This window comes from Furipterus horrens, unplaced genomic scaffold (genome assembly GCF_987537825.1).
Source record: "Furipterus horrens unplaced genomic scaffold, mFurHor1.1.pri manual_scaffold_2, whole genome shotgun sequence".
Classification (NCBI taxonomy): Eukaryota; Metazoa; Chordata; class Mammalia; order Chiroptera; family Furipteridae; genus Furipterus; species Furipterus horrens.
The window spans coordinates 94,751,278-94,774,012 of NW_028327172.1; the positions used below are offsets into that span (position 1 = coordinate 94,751,278).

Genomic DNA, 22,735 nt, shown 5'->3' on the forward strand with positions numbered 1-22,735 from the left:
CGCATTAGATTGTAACTCCAGAATATTCAGTAGGAAAAAAAAGAGAGGAAGGGGAGGTTCTTGCATTAGGATAAAAAGCGGCCTGCTTTAAGCCCTGGTACACACCCTTTGTTAGGCTGCGCCCAGACTTGCAAATCCGTGAATAAACAAATGCCTCATTTACTGCTTAAGTTCTGTGTCCGGGTGTTTTATTGTGGGAAATTCTCACACTTTTGACAAGGTAAATTCCATCATCTCACAGGGTTAGTCATAGGTAAGACTGGGAGAGGCTGCTACTTTCCCACCCCGTGTTGGTTCTTCCATCTCCCTTAGTACAGGTCTTCCACTCTGTGAGGAAGAGCAATATGCCTGCCTCAGAGATGACAGCTGGCCACATGGCTAAATTGGGCCAACGGAATAGGAGTGGAATCTTTCAGGGAAGCTCTGAAGATGCTTCCTCTTTTCTGCTTTCTGGATTGTGTACATGATGGCTGGAATTTCAGTATGCACTTTTGAATACGCAGTGACACTGGAGATGTAAGCCATGAACCAATGTCCCTGTAACTCTTCTTTTACCTGACAGAAATATTTAACAATGTTGCCTAAGCCACTGTTATTTTGAACTCTCAAGTTATATGCAACCACACCTAATCCTGATCTGGCCAGGATTTGATATTATTCTTTCATAGAATTTTATGTATTCATGTTGACAACTTTCACTGATTGACTCCCAAATAATAGGGACTTTGACCTAGAACTGTGGGGTGTCATATATACTTGTCTCCTATAGAATCCAGGTTAGAATGGTAAGATACAGTAGGCAGGCTCTGAAGTCAGGTTGATGGAGAACTCAAATGTTGGAAAATTTTAGCTTCAGGTAACAGCTAATAAACTTAATAATCAATGTATGTAAAAGGCTATTGTTTCATAACTAGAGGTATAACCCACCTTGACTCCAGGAAACCATCCGCATTTCCACCTTTGTGCCTCAGGAGATCTGCAAGCAATCAAGACGGTATCTGAGCCATTGTACTCCAGGGTGAAACAACCACTGCCAGGGGCACAAGAACCACCACCCGGGGCACAAGAACCATCACCCAGGACACAGGTGAAAGAATGCTGCAGCTTTTATCTGATTAACTTTTTCCCTGAATTCCAAACCCCTTACCTACACTTTTCTTCTTATAAAAAGGGTCCGTTTATAATGGAATTGAAGACTGTCTGTTAGGGTACAAACCCTCTGTCTTCTCAGATCACTGACCATCTAAATAAAATACCCATAAAGATTCAATCCCTGTCTCTGCTTACTGGGTCTGGTAGATTACCGGCAGCATGAACACTGACTTTTCCAGTTTCAAGGTAGGATTTTGGTGGCAAAAGGGAAGTTCTTCCAAAAGGCAGATTCTATGGAAATTATCAATAAAACAATAAAATGTATGATGCACTATTTTAATATATCACTCCTTCATTATCCCAGAACTGGAGCCAAATGTTCCTAAGACCAGAAAACTCCTTGAATTGTTATGGTGCATTCGCGAGCAAAGAGGAAACGAGGCAATTTAGAAGCAAATTGCGGCGTTTATTTACCTGGCCAGGGACGGTTCTTTCCCATACAAAAAACAGAAGATGGGAGAACTGCCCCACCTTACAAACTAAAGGGTTTTTAAAGGCAAAAAACTACAAAGGCAAAAATTATACTCATGCTACTGCAGCTGCCAGATAACAGCGACAGGTGGGAAAAACTGCACACACGCACATTTTTTTTCCTTTATTATTTTTTAGAGGGATTTTAGCTGATAAACACTCGGTGCATTTGGACTACTGGGGGTTAAGGTAGCGGCTGGGGTAAGCAAGTGAAGAGGGGCCTACACGGCTGCTGGGGTGAGCAAGCAAAAATAACCTGCCACTGGGGTGAACAAGCAAAAATAACCTGTAACAGAATATACCCTTGTATATATATATGCTTAAGACACACCTAATCCAGGGCATTGATTTTCCTGTTCAAAACACATTTTTTCTGGACCTCTCTTTGTGACCCCACTGACTATTTGGAAAAGGGGTGGGAAAGTTGTTTCCTAATTCAACTTCCTAATACTCTTCCTAATACACACAAGACTTTTAGTCCAGGATGGCTAGCATTAGTGTTGTTAGCAGAAGATTTATTCTATGTCTTCTGTGATTCAGGCACCTTCACTTACCTTTATCTTAGTTAAGCAGTCTCAGTTCAGACCCAGTTCCCAACACAACGAAATGCAACAGCATTTTAAAGTAAAACAAGGATTACTAATGAGTTCTGTTAACTTACTGCCTCTACCTCACGTTTGTAACCTCCGAGGCACTCAAAACACTCTGCTACTATAATTCAACATTCAAATAGTCCTGGGGTCCCCAAGAGCATCAAGGTAGATCCTACTGCAGTAGGCAGTACTGTCACTATCTGCTTAAAATCTATAAACAGCCTCCTACCGGTTTTATAATGCCACTTTGCCTGGCATTGAAGCTGAATTTTCTCCAGGCAGTAAGAACTGCTTACTTTACTCATGTGACCCTATCCCCAGAAACATTCCTCCTCCTCCTTCTCCCCTGCCCCAGCCACAATGTGTTTTTATTCCTACTTCTCCTTCAAGGCCCAACACAGCACTGATTTTTCTCAACCCCTCATGCTAGAGATTATAAATGCACATACATTTTATCGAAAACCACTTATCTCTTTCTACTTTTGTTGTTTTTATACCCTAATTTGTTTTATATTTCCTATAAAACTATAAACTCCAGAGGGCATCCATGTCTCCTTGATTCCTCTTATGCTCACCACAATGCCTGGCTTCTATGAGTCACCCAAAGATTATTTGTTACCTCAATAAGAGGTGGGCAAGTACTTGAACATATTCTTTTTACCTTCTCAGTTTTCTGGTATTTTTCTTTCTCTCCTCGCCTTATACTCAGCCCAAAATAGCAATATTACCAAGGTTGAGAAACCCTGTAAATATGCCAGTCATTCTAGCTATACAATCATTCATCTATCAGGAAGAAAATTGCAGCAATTACATTCTATCAAGGATTTATTATTTAGTTTAGCCTCCCACTGAAAACTTTTTAAAGTATACTTTATTGATTATGCTATTACAGTTGTCCCAATTATTCCCCCTTAGCACCCCTTCACCCAGTATGCCCTGTCCTCAAGCAACGCCCCCCCCCCATAGTTCATGTCCATGAGTCATGCATATAAATTCTTTGGCTTCTCCATTTTCTATACTATTCTTAACAACCCCCTGTCTATTTTTTATCTACCAATTATGCTTCTTAATCTCTGCACTCTTTCCCCTTTTCTCCCCCTTCCCCCTCCCACCTAAATAACCCACCATATGATCTTCATATCTATGGTTCTGTTCCTGTTCTAGTTGTTTGCTTTGTTTGTCTTTGTTTTTAGATTCAGTTGTTGATAGTTGAGTTTGCTGTCATTTTAATGTTCATACTTTTGATATTCTTTTTCTTAAATAACTCCCTTTAAAATTTCATATAATAAGGGCTTTGTCATGAAAAACTCCTTTAGCTTTACCTTGTCTGGGAATCACTTTATCTGCCCTTTAGTTCTAAATGATAGCTTTGCTGGATAGCGTAATATTGGTTGTATGTCCCTGCTCTTCATTAGTTTGAATACTTCTTGCCAGTCCTTTCTTGTTTGCAAAGTGTCTTTTGAGAAATCAGCTGATAGTCTTCGGGAACTCCTTATAGGTAACTCTCTGCCTTTCTCTTTCTGCTTCTAGGATTCCCTCTTTATGTTTAACCTTTGGCATTTTAGTACGACATGTCTTGGTGTGGTCCTCTTTGAGTCCAACTTGTTTGGGGCTCTGCTTTCTTGACTTGTATACTTGTATGTCTATTTCCTTCACCAATTAGGAAAATTTTCTTTCATTATTTTTTCAAATAAGTTTTCAACTTCTTGCTCTTACTCTTCTGCTTCCGGCATCCCTATGATTCAGATGTTGTCACTTTTGGAGATATCCCAGAGTTTTCTTAAACTCCTCATTAAAAAAAATTCTTGTTTCTTCATTCTGTTTTGGATGAATGTTTATTTTTTCTTTATGTTCCAAATTGTCAATTTGAACCCTGGCTTCCTTCCCTTCATTGTTAGTCTCCTGTGGATTTTTATTTATTTCATTTAGTATAGTCTTCATTTCTTCCCTTATGCTTTTACCATATTCAATGAGATCTCTGAGCATTCTGATCACCAGTGTTTTGAACTCTTCATCTGATAGGTTGGCTATCTCCACTTCATTTAGCTCTTTGTCAGGGGTTCTGTTCTATTCCTTCATTTGGGTCATATTTATTTGTCTCCTCAATTTGGCAGTTTCCCCGTGTTTGTTTCTATGTGTCAGGTAGAGCTGCTTTGAGTCTGTGTCTTGGTAGTGTACCCTAAGGTAGTAGGTGTCCTGCAGGGTCCAGTGGCATAGCCTCCCCTATAACCCAAGCCTGGTACTAAAGGTGCACCCTTTGTGTGGGCTGAGGACACCCTCCTCTTGTAGTTGAGCCTTGGTTGCTGTTGGCAGATCAGTAGGAGGAATTTACTCAGGCCAGTCAGCTGCAAGAACTAGCTGTCACCACTGGCCACCAACTTCTGCTCTCTTCAGAGGATCAACTGTGCAGGGGCAGGGTGGTGGTGCTCTGATGTGGTGTATAGCTGTCCACTGGGTGCACTGACCCTGGGGTTTCCCAAGTGGTGCAGGCCAAGGTCAGCTCCCACCTGTGTTTTGCCTGAGGCACCCTGCATCAGCTATGAAACAATCTGAAATGGCTGCTACTTGTGCTGGGCTTGGAGATTACCAGGCAAAAGCAAGCTGTTGAATCTAAGCTTGCTGCTGCTAGTGACAGGCCTGGGGCTCACTGAGGCAAGCTGCTGCTTGTTTGAGAAGATTTAGGAAGTTTTGAAGCATGAGTCAAGGCCAGCCATTCATACAGAAAAGCAGCTTGGGTGGGCCAGTGAGTTGGGTGGGGCAGAGTCTGGGGATCTCCAAGGTGGGTCACTGTTATTCAGGTTGATGGAGTCTCAGACGTGGCTACAGCTTACTGGCTCTCTGGGGGAAGGGTTTAGTACAGGGGCAATGACCTCTACTGGCCTTGATGATAGACACTTCAGTCCTTCCCTGTGTACCACTGATGCCTTTTAAGCTTCTACCCCTGTCCTGGAGCTCAGAGAGAGTGGGTCTGAGTAGGTGAGTCCATGTATGGGTTCTTTAAGAGGAACTGCTTAGGGTTCCAGCAGTTTCTTCCACTGACTTACTCCCCACTGGTTCTTGCAGTCATAAATTGTAGGGACTCTTCCTCCTGGCACTGGAACCCTGGGCTGGGGGGCCTGTTATGGGTCTAGGAATCCTTCTCCCAAGATATCCCTCCTGCTTTTTAATCCACCACACCCGGGTGTGGGAACAGTCCATTTCACATCTGCACCCTTCCTGCTGTGAGAAACATTCACAATAAAACACCAGGAAACAGGACTTGAGCAGCAAAGCAAGGCATTTATTCACAAGTCTGCGGAGTTGGGCACACAGCCAACCAGGGGCATGCGTGCACAAAGTAGACAAAGAAAACTGGTTTTATACTAATGCAGTTAGCTCCCCCTCCCCCCTCCTCCATTCCTCCATTACTGGTTAATCTGGGTTCATAATCTAATGCAATTTACTACTTAACTCAGGGTGTGATTAAATAAGGGTAATCGAGTTATAGGTCTATCTCCAACTTATTTGCAAAGTTATCTAGCTACATCTTTGCATTTCTCTGTGTAGGGTGATGACAATCTTCCTCCTTTGGATCCCAGAGATATGTGTGAGGAGCTGCAAAATGTCATTTCCTTGCCTCTTTTCCATGATTCACCTGTTAATTATCTCCTAATGATTTGAGAGTCACTGGCTTCTTTATCCCTAACAATTCTGACTCTTTTGGAAAATTGACTACTCAAACCTCTAATTTGTCCCTTCAAACCTCATGAGGATTTCTAGATTCTCTGCCTCATAGAAAGAATTTTCTTCAGCCTCCAGGAGGAGTAGATTATTCTGTTAGTAAATTACTGGCATCTGTTTAGTTAGTGCAGGCTCAATTAACCTCTTAACTAAACCTCTAATGCAGTGAATAATATAGCAGCCTAAAGCAGTAAGGACACCTGCTACTATTATACTATGAGGGACACAAGAGCTGACATGATCATTCCTTTGTAATTGCCAAGCCAGTTTTCTAACCATCCTGTCATAGGATTGTTGATGCCTCAGTTTTCTGCTAGTTCATTGGCTAGGGTGGTCAGTCCCTGTAGAGCCTTAGTGATAGTCCCATCAGGAGCTGTATTATTGGGGATAAAAGTGCAACACTGTCTCCTTAGCATTACATGTACACCTCCTTTTTCTGCTAGCACCATATCCAGTGCCATCCTATATTTCCAGGTTATTTCACTGGTGGTGTTTAATTGTTTAGCTATTTCTTCTGTAACATTCCTGGTATAATTAATAAATTTCTGCTGATTATAATAAATATAGTTTATCCAATCAACATTTTTATTAATTGTTGACCACCAGAAGAGGACTAACTCAAACTGTGCTGCTATTTGATTCCTAGCCTTAAGTTCATCTGAAACTCCTTTAGGGACCCCATTGGCATCGATATAGATGTGAGGGTTGAATGATCCACTAGGGGCTGTGGACCTTTTTTTTGTCACATTCTATTATATAACTAATACTAGCTACCAGACATAGCTATACAAAGGCATCTTGAAAGCTGTCCTCTTCCCCTACCCCCTCAACTGCAGGTTCCGGGGAATTTTTGGGGACCTTCCTTTGTAAAAATTACCCTCCTCCCCAGACTTAAGACTCTTTATAATCTTATAAAGAAAAATGGGTGAAGGTCTCATGCTCCTCTTAACTGCTTCAAGCTAGACATGGCCGTCGTCCTACCTACTTTTGGGTCTAGAAATCCTTAATAGAGTGGGAGTGAGGAGGGGAGGGTGGCCTTCCCACATGGGGAAGGATTTTGTAAAGTCCAGGTCAGTTGGCTGTCCCAAGGCAGCGGCATGCTCAGTTTCCAAGGGCTGGCACTGCTGCACAAACTGGCATCTTTGTCGTATTCTGGGGGCAACAGGGTTAAAGGCCACAATAAAAACTATAACCACTAAGAATTCTGGCCAAGGTGGAGGCATAAAGAGACATGCTGCATCTCCCTCCACAACTAAAGGAATACAACTACCTCAAAACGAGAAACAGCCAGAAGTTCCAGAAAATCTAACTGCATGGAAGTCCAGCAAACAAGACATAAAGAAGAAATACTCATCCAGACAGGTAGGAGAGATGGAGCCAGGGCTGAGAGGATGCGGTGTGATGGTGGCAGCAGCTGTGGCAGCAGCAGGCCGGCAGAAAGCGCAGTCACACGTTTTAAAGTCAAAAGGGATACCTGGAAAACATTCCCAGCTCCTCACCAAACCTAGCAGCTCACAATCCCAGCACCGGGGAAAATCAAGCCTCATTTTTTCTGGCTGTGTAGACCAGTGGGGGTTGGAGTGGAGGCAGTAACTGCCAGTCTCTCAGCAGAGTTTTTTCTTTAAAGGGCCCCCACAGTCCTAGAATGTCCACAAACCCACCCACTCTGGGAACAACAGCCAGGGCAGCAGCTAGAGGGGCACCAGTTCGGTGCAGAAGTGGAAGAGATATCTGAAAAAGGGGCGAGTGCTGGGCAGACGGCATTGTTTCCTCTCGGACCCCTACCCCACAAAGAACGCCACAACGTGGTGAAACAGGTCGCCCTGTACTGACACATCCCTAAGGCTCTGCCCCTTACAACGTAACAAGAGCAACAGCTCTACCTGGGATGCGGAGACAAGCACAGGAGCCTGTCAGAATGAGGAAACAGAGAAGTATGACCCAAAAGGGGGAATGAATTAAGGTTCTAGTGGGAGACCTAAGCAACGAGGAGATAGCCCACCTAACAGATGAGGAGATAGACAAACTAACAGGTGCAGAATTCAAAACACTGGTGATAAAGATGCTCACTGGCTTGACAGATATGCTTGAGTACGGCAAACGCTTAAGAGAAGAAGTGAAGGCTATGCAAAGTGAAACGAAGGAAAATCCACACAAAACCAATGGTGAAGGGAAGAAAGCCAGGGTTCAAATCAATTATTTAGAACATAAGGAAGAAAAAAACAACCAGTGCAGAATGAGGAAGCAAGAATTGAAAAAAATGAGGAAAACTTCCCAAATTTTTGAAGGAGATGGACATACAGGTCTGGGAAGCATGGAGGGTACAGGGCAAGCTGGACCCAGAGGGGACCACACCAGGATGCATCATGATTGAGATGACAAAGGTAAAAGATAAAGAGAGAGTCCTGGGAGCAGCAAGACAGAAATAGAGAGTTGTCTACAGGGGGGTGCCTATTAGACTATCAGCTGATTTCTCAGAGGACGCTTTGCAGGCAGGAAGGGATTGGCAAGCAGTATTCGATGTTTTGAAAGGCAACCTGCAACAAGGACTATTCTATCCAACAACGTAATCATTTGGAATGGAAGGGCAGATGAAGTGCTTTCCAGACAAGGTAAAATTAAAGGAGTTCATCACCACCAAGCCATTATTATATGAAATGTCAAAGGAACTTATTTAAGAAAAAGAAGATCAAAACCTTGAACACTAAAATGACAACATATTCACAACTATCAACAACTGAATCTAAAAAATAAAACTAAATCCAACTAAGCCAACCAGAATAGGAACAAAATCACAGGTATGGGGATCATTTGTAGGGTTATCAGCTGGGAAGGGGGAGGGGGAGAAATGGGGAAATGGTGCAGGGATTAAGAAGCATAATCGATTGGTATAAAATAGACCAGGGGAAGTTAAGAATAATATTAAAAAGGGTGAAGCCAAAGAGCTTATATGCATGATCCATGGACATGAACGAAGGGGGATGGGATTGTTGGAGGGAACGGGGGTACTGGGCAGAGGGGAGCAAAAGGGAAAAATATTTGAACTACTGTAACAACATAATCAATAAAACATGCTTTCAAAAAATAAAAAAAAAAAATAAACAGTTAAAATAACAAAAACTATAACCACTAGATGTCAACAGGCAGGAATTAATGTTTAATGTCCCACGTTAGGAAAAAAATTGGCATCTTTGGCGGAAGGTGTGCAAGGCACTTCACACCTGTTCAAAGCCCTTTTGCCCACTTAACTTAGTTTGGGCTGAAGGGAATATTTTAGGATTTCTCCCTTCTCAGACTCTGGGCCCTTTCTGTCCAAGCTATGGGACAGAAAAAGAGAAACTAGTTTTAAAGTGAAGCCCGCAGACTGCCCCACCATTTACCAACCCAAACACTTAGTTCAGCTAAACCATTGACTCTCAGGAGGCTGCAATGTAGATGGCCTTTTTAAGTGAGGCCTATACATACAGACAATTACTCAGGTAATGAGATTTAGGCTTAGGCCTTATGCAAACAGAAGAAAGAATACACATGTTAATACACACAACACAGCTTACAAACCAGTCTCTGAATCTGTAAGACTGTGTAGACATCCAGTCACAGGGCCTTTTCTGGAATGATATTTAACAGTGGCAGTTTGACAGGTCCTCCTTGCCTGAAGATTGAACATTTTTGATGATGTTACAAACCTAATTTTAACTTCTAAATGAAAACAAACTTTTAAAGACAACTGCACTAATTTATAGTCTACTACTGAGCATTGTGATTTTCCTCAAATCATGATTTTTCTCCTTAATATTACCCTCCTTGTCATTAAAGGGACTGCATTAAGTCCAGTTTTAACTTAGCATGTTCATTTGCATAAACACAAGAGCAGCAATTGATCACATATAATCTTTTAAGTCTACTTTGCTGGAACTCACACAAAGAACCTTCAGGTTGACCTTCTGTCTGCCCTTCTGGGCCCAGAAGCTGAATCACACACCTGCCATCTGACCTTGCCTGTGAAACCCATTCTTTTTACAAGACCCTAAGGATTTCTATTGTGCCTTAAGGCTCCTCCTAGTCATCTTTCAGAAAAGCAACCTTCATTCCTTTCCTAGAAAGATTGCCACAAACCACAGAATCAACCAGGGTATCAGGCTATTTCCTCCTTGGCTTTCAGTAGCCATGAAAGTCAACTCTCATCCCTCACTCAGGGCTTTCTGGTAACAACCAGAGCCTAGGCATGCCTCCTTCAGGCATGATATCCTAGTTAAAGCCTTGGTTGACAAAACCACCATAGCAACTGGTCTTATTAGTTTTATGCAAAGGAGCCCTATGTCATTTCTTACTTCTGGAGAATGCCAAATACTGGAGGGATCAGTTAGGGAGAAAAATATAAAGGCATGAAGGAAAATCCTTGTCCTTCAAAACTGCATTTCCATGCATTATACCTTCCATTACTAAAACCATAAAATTTCTTTTCAAAACCTTTATAAACTTCTAACAAACCTTTTTCATTTTCATGCCTTACACTTTGCCTGATTCCCTTTCTTTCACGTGAAGTTTTAACTTTCCCTGGGAAACCTCAATTTTTCCTTTCAGAACATAAATAGAGCAAGAATTCAAAACAGATAGCTAGGCCCTCTCTCTCCAGTATGTCCACTGGCCTCCTAGAGAGACGTGCCCTTGGCAGAGACGTGCTCACTTACTCAGTCTGGAATGCTCATCAGTCCTGAATGACCCTTCCTGGGTCCTGGGTGGCAAAAGGCAATCTCCCCTACTTGTTTACAGATGACCTTTCCTAGGTCTCATTCGTCAAAAACAGATACAGAGAATTCCACAGAGAATTCCACAACAGAACAGACCAAAATACACTTTTGTAAAATCAGAACACAAGCAGCTGAGGTTTCCTTTTCCCAGGTTTAAGACTTCCATAACTGTTTTCTTTTTATTATTACAACTTTCCACAGACCTTCTGCAACATTCACGAACTTTCTAAACCTCCTATACTTCTTTAGATTATCCATAACATGCTTCCAATTCTTGTTCTTTTCCACACTGTGAAGGACTATGCTCAAACTCAGTATCTGGTAGCTAAAATTTCCTAGATTTGCAGAGATATCTTGAAGCTTTAAACAAAATTCTACTTCTCCTCCTTTCTTCTAATGTACATTTTCTGAGCTTTCCTGAGGAGTTTTTCAATTGTTCTATGTGGCCCATTCATCTGCCTTCTGCAATTTCTTACAAATATCTGGCCAGCTTCTGTTACAACAGTGACTTTTAAAAGAGCCCCTGTTCTACAGCGTTCTCTGGGTTTAGACCACAATACTTTCTCATCTGGTCCCTGAGCTTCTGTACAAATGATGATGGGGTTTCATCTTTTTCTTGCTGTATCTGGAATGCCTTGGAGACATTCTGTTTTTGGTGAATGGACTCCTTGAATCCCCTGATGATGAGGCTCCTAAGGTCTCTCATCTGAGCCCTATCCTCTGGCTTCTTATTATCCCATTCAGGGTGTGTATTAGGAAACTTCTGTTCAGCTGTGACAATTCTTTGACAAGGAGGATGTTCCCTCTCCCATATCCTCATAGCAGCCTGTCTGATCATTCCTCTCTCTTCCCCACTGAAGATGTCTAGTATAGACATTAATTCCATCCACGTTAATATGCTGGGTCCAAGGAACTGGTCTATTGTTCTGCCAATCCAAAGGGATCCTCTACCAAGCGCTTCATATCACGCTTGAAGTTTCTAACATCTGTGCTTGTTAAAGGAACATTTGACATATCCAATTTCTCCTAGACCCATGGAGACCTACCTAAGGGGAAACAGCAGCTGCTCTGATGGAATGGGAAAGTTCTTCATGTCTTTCTTACATTGCTCTAATTCTTTTCTTAATCTAGAGTAAGTTCCCACCAGTTCCATGGGTGTCATGGGCATGGCTACCAGTTGGGCACCTGTTAGGTGTCCCTGGCATGATTCATCTCTACTGTCTGTCTGCGGTGCCTGTGCCCAGTTGGCTGCCAGCTGGAGAGGGCCGAAAGGCAGCAGGAAACAGGACAGAGGGTCCCAGGCTTTATCTTCTTTTCTTTTTTTTTTACAGGGATAGGACCTGTAGACCTGCTGGTAGGTTGTAACCAGCAGAGAGCATATTCCTTCTCTTCCTTAGAAGCTGATGCCTGATCACTCACATATCAGGGCTTGACAAACACACATTTCATCATACCCAAATTGGGGCAGAAAACAGATTGCCCCTTATTGGGTTCCTTTGGCCAAAGGAGACAGCAATATTTTGCTATTTTCTGTTTTTCCTTATTCTGGGTCTGGGGATCTTCTCCCCAGTGATCTAATGTTTTCTCTAATTCTTTATTTTTCCTAGGCTTAGAATTTTTATTTCCCATCCTCAGTTGATCCCTGTGGCTATGGCTGAATCTGTTTGTGTCCTCAAGCCCCCTTACTGGAGATTTCTTGAACATGAACCTGTGAGTTCAACCCCCTGTATTGGAAGTTTCTTGCTCACACCCTGTATACTCAACCTCCCATACTGGAGATTTCTTTCACATGAACTTGTGATCTCAACCCCCCAGACTGGAAGTTTCTTATATACAGACCCCATATACTAAACCCTCTTTACTGGAAGACTTCTTGTGTACAGAGATGCCATGAGCCCAACCCCCCATATTGGAGTTTTCTCTTCCATAGCTCATGAACTCAGCCCCCCTTATTGGAGGTTTCCTGTCTATGCCCTGTGTGCTCAACCCCTATACTGGAGATTTCTTGCACACAGCCTGAGATTCACTTCATCAGTCTCTGGCCCTAACCTCGTGGGAGAACAGAACCACATCTCAGCCACACACACACATTTGATCTCTGAGGGTGCCCAACCACCAAGGCAGTAATTAACCCAATTTTCTTACCTTGGCCTGTTCACGAGGTTGCCTGGTCACCGCAGTGTTTGCTTTTGTCTTCCCCTTGCATGGATTCTAGTGCTGTCCCAACAAGAAGTCTCAAAGTCCGTTTCCAGACACTGTAAGGCAGGTGGGCCTTGGGTTGAGCGGGCCACGCAAAAGTGGGTAGGATGCATCTCCCTGCCTCTACTCAGATTCTCTTCCCACACACAGGTGGAGGATCCCGGATGAGCCCCCAAATTGTGAGAAACACTCAAAATAAATCATCAGGACACAGTACTTGAGCAGCAAAGCGAGGTGTTTATTCATGAGTCTGCAGAGTCAGGCGCACAGCCAGCCAGGGGCATGCATGCACAAAGTAGACAAAGAAAACTGGTTTTTTATTAATACAATTAGCTCCCCCTCCCCTTTCTTTCTCTCCAGTTTCTCCATTACTGGTTAATCTGGGTTCACAATCTAACACGATTAACTACTTAACTCAGGGTGTGATTAACTAAAGGTAATCTAGTTATAGGTCTATCTCCAATTTATTTGCAAAGTTATCGAGCTACATCTTCCCATTTCTCTGTGTTTGGTGATGACAGTCTTCCTCCTTTTGATCCCAGAGGTATGTGTGAGGAGCAGCAGAATGTCATTTCCTCGCCCCCTTTCCATGATTGATCTGTTATCTTCTACTGGATTGAGAGTCACTGGCTTCTTTATCCCTAACACTACCAGTGTGTATGGATTTGGTTTCTTTAATTCCATAATTATCAGACTTCCATTCAACTCGACTTCTCATTGTTGAAATGAAGTGGAAGGCACAGGAGGAAAAAAACAGTATTTAGTGTCAAAGATAATGTCATTTCCTTCATATTAGCTCTCAGTATTTTGTTAGTATTTTCCCTTTTTATAGGGGAATTTTCTGTGATGATTTGATCACTTTTCATAATTTTTCTTTTTTAACAATGGAATTATGTCATGTATAAAATGGAACAGCCTCTATTTTTTTCTATAGAATTATAAGTACTTTTCCACGCAACATATAATAATTTTCCAATTATTAAACATTTCATTTGTTTCTTTTCAGTATAGTAAAAAACAATTGTGAGGTGAGCCTTTTTATATACTGATCTTTTTTCTGCATCTGCTTATTTACATCCACCCTGGCTGGTTTGGCTCAGTGGATTGAGCGTCGGCCTGCGAGCTAAGTGTCGCTGGTTCGATCTTCCAGTCAGGGCACATCAGAGGAGGAAAACTCTGATTCCAAAAATCCTCCGCTGCCTTGCGGCATACCTCTTCAGGGGAAAGGCTAAGGGAGTAAACCCCGACAGAAAATCCGGAGCCGGAGTCCCTAAGGCGGTTTGACGTTGTAGTCAACACCGGCAACTCCTGCGGCGCACCTGAAGCCAAGCTGTATTGACTCCATCTTTCCCTTGGACCCTTCAGCTGCGAAGAGAGGGGGGGTCTGCTGCATGGGCAACAGCAGACCCTCCATATCACCCTGCCCAGGCTCTGTAGCTTCAGCTTCACTGGAGAGGACACTCCAGCGTCATCGCAAGATGTCAATTCAACACGGGAGCAGACAGATACCGTGTCACTCCCGAGTCGGACTGCACAGCCATTCTCGGCGGTGCAGATAGACTCTTAAGAAGCTACACCATCGTCTCTCGAGGCTCTGTAGCTTCAGCTTCACTGGAGAGGACACTCCAGCGTCATCGCAAGATGTCGATTTAACACGGAAGGAGACAGATACCATGTCACTCCCGAGTCGGACTGCACAACCATTCTCGGCGGTGCAGATAGACTCTTAAGAAGCTACACCATCGTCTCTCGAGACGGACGGCTGCCGACGACATGCTTATTTACATAAAAGAAATTGTTAAAATTGGAATTTCTGAGTCATTTTGACCAAATAGGAACATTTAGAAATCTCTTGATAAGTGTTGTCTTACAGTATTTTAGAAAGTTTATACCATTTTACACAAATAATTATTATTGAAATTCATGGTCAGAGAGGAATTCTGGCCATTCTGTGATCTGTAATTGGATGGGTTTCTGTTGATTCTCACAGAATTTTATACCTGCCTAACTCACAGCATCTATCAATATGTAGAATTTTTACCCACATTTCTCCAAGTAACCTCTGAATTAGGAAGCAGAACTTGTCTTCTTTGTTGCCCTGGTACTAAGAACAGTAATGCCTAAGAGATAGTTTACTACTGAGAATGGTGACACCTATAAGGCATCAAGGCACTCTCCAAAGCCTCATTCTCAGTTTCCCTACAGTGGACCAGAATAAAATTTGGCACACCTAACAGAGGGAAGCTGCATACAGTTAGAGAGCTGTACTAATCTAAATCCAACCTTGATAACTCTTTAGCATATTATTTTTCCATCGAGTTGGAAAACTTACAGTTAATAATATCAGAAATGTGACTTCATCATAGTATCACCTTACTTCAAAGCACTCAAGAGCCTGAGAAATGACTACATGACCATTACAAACCTCATAGAGACTTCTTCCTGTTGCTTAGTTATTATCTTTCTGCCTTTCCTGGGGACTTGACCTTTGCACAGTATATGATGCTAAGTTTTAATGAATACTGAACAGTCACTATGATAAATACCAAGAAAAGCAATGAGTGATATAAAGAAATAAAGTGAAGATCTTTTCCTTCTTACTTAATGTCAGCTCCATTTTTCACCTTTTATCAGCAGCTCCAGGGATTGGGGTCTTCTGTTTGAAAATGAGCTCAGTTCTATGACTTCTGAATAGCCATTCTTGCGAAGGCACTGGGTGGAGAGACAGGTCAAAGCAGGCACCTCTGTCGTTAGTGAGTCCTAAGGATGTAAAGGCCCTTTTGCTTGGTGTAAACGCCCTCACTGCCTAACAGGGTACCTGTAGTTTCCAGTTGGCTGTCCCTTGGGGAAAAGTCCTTAAGTCTCATTTTGTCTTTGATAAGAGTGCTATTTGGAATATTCACACATTAAAATGTTACCTGTTCTTTAATAATATAGTACCAATTAGTAAATCTTATTAGCCAGAGTGATCACCTCTCAAAGCACTAAATGAATGGTTGAACACAAGGTAATATCTTCACTCTTAAAACTGAGGAGCTAGAGAGAAAGGAGCAATGAGAGAACAAGAACTACTCCAGGACAGGGAGCCAGCCAGGAGCCCCCATGGAGGGCCTGGGGCACATGGAGAAAATGCAGGGCACCAAGTGCAAAGGGAATCAGGTGAAAAAGAGTAAAATCGGCCCTGGGCAGTATAGTTCAGTTGGTTAGAGCATTGTCCCATAAACCAAAAAGGTTGAAGCTTCAATTCCCCATCAGACAAATACCTAGGTTGAAGGTTCAGTTCCTAATAGGAGCAATGCAAGAGGCAACTGATTGATGTTTCTCTCCTTCCCTTCCTGTCTCTCTAAAAGCATGTCCTCGAGGGAGGATAAAAATTAAAAAATTAAAAAAACTTCATTGTACCTGCTCCCAAAATGTATATTTCACACTTCTGTGTTTAAAGTGCTAAAGGGAACGTGATTTAATTTACTTATCTTTCATACTCTAAAGGAGTGAATGGAGTAGGGAAAAAAAGGACTTCTCAGTAAGTAAAAGCACTTCCATCTTACTAACGTATTTCTCCACTTACAAATCTGTATAACTGTGGGGAACCGCTCTTTGTGGTTTTGGGAATTGTAGCCCCAGCCATGAGCCAGGCTAACCCCCCTCTTGGCAAGCCTCTAAGTCTCAACAGAACACTGGAAGGCTGTGAGGGAAACAGGACCGAAGGCCACACTCAGAGGGTTTCCATGGGAATTGGATTTAAAGAATGCTTATTATGCTTTGGAGCTTGCTCTGCTTTTCTTATCTCTCAGTTAACTATAAACAATCTCTTGCAAGGAATGTTTGAAACTTTGCACCTAATGCCAGTGTGGCATCAAAATGTTTAATAGACCCTGACACAGACTGGTCACCGTGCCCTCTATATTGATACTTGTAATCTGGAACTGTCAACTGTAATCCAAGCACCTAAAAGCTATTGATGATTTATGAATTTTGACCTTGTATCTCCCATGCATACCCTTCTCAATAAAAAGCCTGAGGAATGGAGGTCTTGTGCTTTCTCCAGTAGAGGGAACAGCTGCCTCCTTTCCCCTCCAGAGAAAACACAGTGTCCTTGATAAATTTGTTCTGCCATGGTCGTGAAACCTCTGCTGGACAGAGTAGTTTCCAACTGAGCTGGGGCGTTGGAGGCAGCTCAGTCTTAAATAACTAATTTCAAAATACTTGACATGAATATTAATATTCATAGAAGTTAAGTTATTTGGGCTAAATATAAAAATTTCTATTTAATTTATAATACTGAAAAATTAAATGTAAACTAAATGCCTATGAAGTGATAACTAAGTAAGTTCTGTTACATGCAGTGGATATCTGTGAAGCCATAAAAATAAAGCTGTGTATACACCTACATTTATACAAAGCCTTGAAATATAGTTGAGAGAAAAGGTAGATTGATCCTATATATGAAAAACCATATATCCCTATGAATAACATGCAAAAAGATATTTTTAAGGATGTTCACAAATATCCAAAACACAAAACTTAGTTAATTTTATTTTTCTGTGTTCATTTATTTTCTTTAAATCTTTATCTTTTCCATGAGCAATGATGTATTTCCTATTTCCTCTCTCCAAAAATGAATAACCTGACAAAGTCCTTTTACCAAAAATGTTTTTCCTTCTATTCTTTGTCTAAACCATCATGATTTGGTAAAACAGGCAAGGATTATAAAGTAGAATCCATGCTTGTGACAAAGAAGAATCCTAGTTGGAGGACATCTCATCCACTGCAAGAAGGCCTGGATACAAGGGAAACCAGGTTCTAGTGCAGAAAAGTGCAACCTGGAAATTTGGCATTCTGTTCAGAATTCTAACTCTTAGACTAAAAGGCATCAATAGGTGCAATTTCTTGCCTTTGGGCACTGAACATGTTATTCTCCATTTTATTTAACTTACTGTAAAATTATATTAGCTATGCTGCTACTTAAACTAAGATACCTTCTGTCCAGTCATTTAGTTTCTTTATTTTTGAGGGTCATGCCACCTCACTGCCCCTCCCATTCCCTTCTCCCCAGGGCTGAGTATAGAGAACTGTGTAATCATTATGCTGAATCTGCCTGTGCCTTTTAATCATTAAAACATCTTAAAAGGTAAATCTCCAAAATGCAGGCTATTGTCTTCTCCATCATAAAGTATTTTCCAAAGATCTAAATTTGAAGATAACAAAGATCAAATATATTTTGTATACAAAGGGAGAATAAAAAAAATAAACCTCAAACCCAGCAAAATTAGGCTCAATTCCTTTAAGCAAACTCTACTTAGAAAGAGGACCCCAGCAGATAGAACTCAGAACCTTGTCCTAAATAAGGTGGTGAAAGGATCACAGTACCTGCTTTGTAAAACCAGATCCAGCCCTGTTACTGCCAACTTCAGAATCCAGGTCTCTGTCTCTTTTGCTAAAGCATTCTTCATCCACTCTCAGGAGAACTACAGCAGCTGAGCTCTGTGAATTAAACAGCATGATTGATCAACATTTATCTTAATACCTACAACATCTCTACAGAATTATGAAACACTGAGCTTATTTTGATTTGTAATGAAAACTCTGTACAACAAAGCAGTTAAATCCCATAATTCAATTAATCAATGCAACAAAATTAAATCAACAAATATTTGGGTATCTACCATGAGCCAAAGGTTCTAAATAACCACTTGAAAGGAGAGTCTGTAAACATCGAAAAGTTAAATTGCCAAATAAGTAGTACTTCTAGTAATTAGTCTAAGAGTTGGGAGAGGGAATCATCATTTTAGGTTTCAGTGGTCTGAGAAGGCTTAACAGGAGACTCATTTATTTATTCAGCCCCTGAATTGAAAAAACCTGTAAGGAATTTTCTTAAATAATAGAGTACTGTTTGTATGATTTAAAAAATAAATCTGGGACAACTGTAATAGAAAAATAATAACAATAAATTTTAAACTTTAAAAAAAAATTAAGTTGTGAAGTGAATGTGAAAAATAAAAAAAACATTAAGCTATATTTAACAACAGTATTCATCAAAAATATTTTGTTACAATTCTAATTTCTTGCATAATAGCACTCCGAAGGCCACTATAACCCCAGTCCCACTCACAGAAACACTGGCAGAGATTTAAATTTTAAGTGTTTTAAAAACATACCATAAAAATGTAAAGAATTAACTAGCTGCATAAATAATATAAATTATCTACAAAAGTTTTTTGTTATTATCATTATTTTTAAATTTTTAGAGAGAAGGTAAGGGAGGGAGAAAGAGAGGGAGAGAAACCTCAGTGTGTGGTTGCCTCTCACATGCCCCCAAATGGGGAACTGGCCCACAACTGGGGTCCTGGCCCACAACCCAGGTATGTGCCCTGACTGGAAATCAAAACAATGACACTTTGGTTCGCAGGCTGGCATTCAATCCACTGCAGCACACCAGCCAGGGTCGAAAGTTTGTTTGGAGATATGAAGTTGACATTTTTGGCTGTTCCAGTTCAGTCAAAATGACCAGAACAATCTTAAGAAGCACTAGACTTTGATTTGATTTGATTTGAACTAAGAAAATATTTAAACCTGATCATATTGGTAATGCCTCTTTAAAAATTTTTTTTGTTGTTATTTATTTATTTTTAGAGAGAGGGGAAGGAAAGAAGAAAGGGAGAAGAACATTGATTGCCATCTCTCATACTCGCCCAGATTGGGACCAAACCACAACTCAGGCATGTTCCCTGGCTGGGAATTGAACTGTAAACTCTTTGTTTTGTGGGTCAACACCAAACTGAGCAACACCAGTCAGGGAAATGCCTCTTATTTTCCTTCCATTTTTTTAAGAATCGTTTTTTAATGAGGTATAGTTACATAATACAAAGTTCTCCCATTTTAACTATCAAAATATTTTGATGAGTTTAAGAATTTAATATACCAGTGTAACCACCATCACTATAATTAAGATAAAGAACACTTTCATTATCCACAAAATTCCCTTGTGCCCATCCAGGTCAATATTTCCCAACCCCCCCTCTTTTTTTTCCTTGGCAAGATGACAGTACGTCTTGACAACTCGCATTGCATATTTTTTGGATTGGCATCTAGTCTGTCCATTGCTTGAGTTTCTCTCCGAAAAGGGATATAAAATGAAAAAGGGTTATTACAAGGAAAATTGGATCTTTTTAGTTATACCAACATGGTAGACTTTGCTATGGATATATACAAAAACCTTTGTTCTTATGATACTCCTCATGCTTCAAGAGAAAAAAGAACTACAGTTTTTGCACAACTGAAACCTTCAGTCAAAAATAGAACCAATTGTAAACATGCTTAAAAGTCTAGAAACTAGAGGGTAAATGCAGTCAACCTGGGATGGTCAGATTCTGTCTGACTACCTGGTGGACAAGCATATTTATATACAGTCTACAGGTATGCAAAATTTCAGTATGAATGTGGGAATTATTCTGGGACAGTAGAATGTCTCTACTTCTTTAGAAGGTTATTGGTCCCAGGAATGCATAGAAATGCTTTAAGTTCACTGTGGGGAAAGCTGGCCTCTAAAACTTAACACAGCCGTGGAAGACTTGACATGGTTAAAACAGACCACAGATAATTCTTTGAGTCCTCCATTCCTGTCTCTTTAACAGTGAACAAGCTCATTTACTGGTCTCTGTTTTCTTCAACCACCCCAAACAATGCAATGATATTAATGATCTCTTCCTTTCCCAGTCACAGTACCTGAATGCAATTCAAATGATGTGCCCACATATTCTTTGCTATTGGACTATGGCAGCCATAACTGACAAAGATGTTCAAAAAAGCCAGCGGGTGCTAAAAGATCTAGTCAAAGATGCTCAACAGGAGTCTTACACGTAGAAAGACACAATTACAGAGTCTGGTGAATGCTTACGTGTTAACTTTGGCTTTGATGGGGCTCAGAAAAAGATATGGGAATGTGAATCTGCTTGTAAATGACTTCTTCCTGGTGGCTTGTCCTGAGAATTTCATTGAAAATGCCCATGTCTTCATATTTGAAACCTTTTGTCTCATTCATCATTAGCTGCAGGTGAGAAAGTAAATTGGTGCAGCCATATTGGAACATTTTGGCAGACGAACTGAACATGACTTCAGAGGGAACTGAAAGGTGGATTGTAAATTTGATTAGGAATAGAAGACTGGATGCCAATATTGATTTTAAACTAGGTCACGTGGTTATGGGTAACAGTGCAGTCTCACTCTAGCAGTAAGGGATTGAAAAGACCAAAAGCCTTTCACTTAGAAGCCAGATGTTGGCCATGAGTATTAAGTAGAAACAATCAGAATAGTAGGTCAGAGGCTCCTAACTGGTCAACTCAAGACTCTGGCTTCTACTGAAGAATTGTAAAGAAATGTTAAAAACTATAAAGGAAAGATAAAATAATAAAATCGTTATATAAAGGGTTACATACATTTTAGATACAACATATTATTGAGTATAAATTTTGGAGAATTTGAATAAATGGACTGTTTAAAAAAAAAATTCTCTGAGCCCACGCAACTCCTGACTTGTTTTCTGTCACTTATGGATTACATTTATCTTCTAAGATTTCATAAGAATTAATCATATAGTATGTACAAAACTATTTGTAAGGCTTCTTTTGCTAAGAATGGTGTTTTGAAATTTATGTTTTGTTATATATATCAGTAGTTTATTAATGTTTATTGCTCAATAGTTTTCCAATATATTGATATGCCACAGTTTGTTCACATTATCACACATGTTGATGGATATTTATGTTGTTTCTAGTTTTTGTCTATTATAAATAAAGCATTATGAACATCCATGTACAAGTCTTTGTGTGGATATGTGTTTAAATTTCTAGGGGTAAAACTGCCAGGTGGTACAGTAAGTGTATGTTTAACTTTATAACAAACAACCAAACTGTTTTCCAAAGTTCTGGTACCATTTTACATTCCGACCAGCAAGGTATGAGAGTTGTAGTTGCTCTCCATGCTTACCAATACTTAGTATTGTCATTCTTTTTTCACCGTTTTAGTGAGTATGTAGTACTATCTTCCTGTGGTTTTACTTTGTATTTCCCTGATGACTAATGATGCTGATATATTTTTGTTCTATGTATTGGCATGGCTATTAATATATCTTATCTTGTAAAGTGCCTATTCAAGTTGTTTGGCCAATTTAATTGGGTTGGTGGTCATATTGAGTTGTGATAGTTCTTTATATATTCTAGATACCACTCCTTTGTCAGATGGGTGCTCTGTGAATATTTTCTCCCAGAGGGTAGCTTGGATCAACTTTTGTTGTTTTGTTGTGTGTGTGTGTTTAGCAGTGTCTTTTGAAGGGCATAAAGTTTAACTTGGTAAAGTTCTAACTTATTAGCATCGTCTTTTATAGCTATTGTCTTTTTATGTGTCCTAAGAAATCTACTACCTCCAGATAGATTGAGTTTAAGTCTATCATTTTGCTCTTTGTTTTCTATTTATTTCAAATCTTTGTTTCTATTTCTTCTTTTTCTACCTTCTTCTGGGTTATTTTTTAGAATCTTGTTTTATTTTAACTATTGGTTTATGAACTGCTTCTCTTTGTTTTAATTTTTAATGGTTCCTCAAAGATTTACAGCATGGCCCTTTAACTATCCAATCTGCATTCAAATAATATGCCATATTATGTATTATAATATCTCTTACAACTTAACATTTGCATAAATTCATCTTTTGAGCACTTGTCATACATTTTACTTTTCTGAACATATATGTATGAACACCATAACACATTGTTCTTTTGTTTTTGTTTTGTTTATATTTTGGTTTGCTTTGCATTATTACCATTTAACAAAATTAATAAGTGGATACAAAAATTAT

General features: G+C 40.4%; 1 protein-coding gene and 1 pseudogene across 2 annotated transcripts in view; both read left to right on the forward strand.

Annotated features, from left to right (window-relative positions):
- The window catches only part of LOC150019113 (uncharacterized), a 30,801-nt gene extending 29,531 nt beyond the window's left edge, over window positions 1–1,270 (forward strand). The window contains exon 2 of the mRNA XM_090266144.1: window positions 972–1,270. The gene's annotated coding sequence lies outside the window, so the exon portion shown is untranslated. The remainder of the gene's footprint in view (window positions 1–971) is intronic.
- LOC150019114 (eukaryotic translation initiation factor 3 subunit E-like) lies at window positions 932–21,603 on the forward strand (annotated as a pseudogene). The gene is made up of 2 exons (XR_016509145.1): window positions 932–1,087; window positions 20,603–21,603. The product of XR_016509145.1 is annotated as a eukaryotic translation initiation factor 3 subunit E-like (transcript).
- The last annotated feature ends 1,132 nt before the right edge of the window (window positions 21,604–22,735 follow it).